A 1,316-nucleotide genomic window follows, 5' to 3' on the forward strand; every position below is an offset into this window, starting at 1 on the left:
TTCACCGCCCCTTTGGACTTCTCAGTTCCTTTCTGTTACTTGTGCAATAAACTCTCTACTTAATTTCCATCTGATTTAAATACATAGAATGATTTATGGTCATACATGGATGGCTATAAGTATCTTAAGTGTACTTCTGTTCATTGCAATAACACCAAAAACAATCCCTGGCAAGTATGAATAGTCTTTATAACATCAAGGAAAAAAATTAGTCCCCCTAAACTATCCACATTTTGTAGAAAAGCAAGGTAGGCTCAGCAAAGATAAGTACTTTGCTTATAATCACATATCTAATGCATAGCTTACATGGGGCTGGTGGCCACTAAAGTCAAACAACCTGGGTTTGAATGCTGACTTCAGCTCTTGTGATCCAGGCAAATTGCTTAACTAAACCTATGCTCAATTTTTCTCATCTATTAAATAGAGATTTTGGCTATATTTACCTCAAAAGAATGTTGTAATGATTAAATAAATTAATAAATGTTAAAATTGTTAGAACAGTTGCTGGCACATAGTATATGCTCAATAAAAGCTAGCTATTATTAGTCATGTAGATCTAGTATTGTTATTAATCACATTGAAAACAGAAAACAAGATACAATGATTGCTCCTTGGATTTACGGCCCAGCGTGTGTTTTGAAAAGAAACATTTGCAAATTTATGACGTGACATAATATTGAACAATAATTTCTGATTTGGTTAAAAATCTGGTCCTCTACTCCTAATTATCAGCACAGTTTAGAAAAGCAAGATTGATTTCTTTTATGGAATAGTCAAGAATACCACAATGGCCTAAGGCATCAAGTGATTGCAAATCATCATCCTGCAATTAAAATGGCCAGAGCTGACCTGCTCTTTATTAAACATTAATCTTTGGCTTCTTCTGAATGCACTAGTGAGTTCAAGGTCTGGATATGTATGACTCATGCTAGCTCTGTGCCATTAAGCTGTTTTATAGGAGAAAACTATTCTTCATTGCATTGAGCCTGACACTTGAGATGCTTTTTATAATTTGAAAATTGGCAGCTCAGAGTATACTTAAATGAAAAATGGTAGCTTTTGTAACCATCATTTGGATGATAGAAACATTGTTTTCACCATTGAAATAACTGTACAGAAAATAATGTGGTCTGAAAATACAATGCATTTATATTAATATTTTATGTATAATACTGCTAATATATTTTGTTTTTGTAATTTTTTACTGAGCATTTACATTTGGCAACATTTTCAATAATATGCAAATTATATGGGTAACTTACATTATGCTATTTATTGCAATCATGTGAAAGAAAAGACAAGCAAATGCATATATT

Source organism: Propithecus coquereli, unplaced genomic scaffold (genome assembly GCF_000956105.1).
Source record: "Propithecus coquereli isolate 6110/MARCELLA unplaced genomic scaffold, Pcoq_1.0 Scaffold26, whole genome shotgun sequence".
NCBI lineage: Eukaryota > Metazoa > Chordata > Mammalia > Primates > Indriidae > Propithecus > Propithecus coquereli.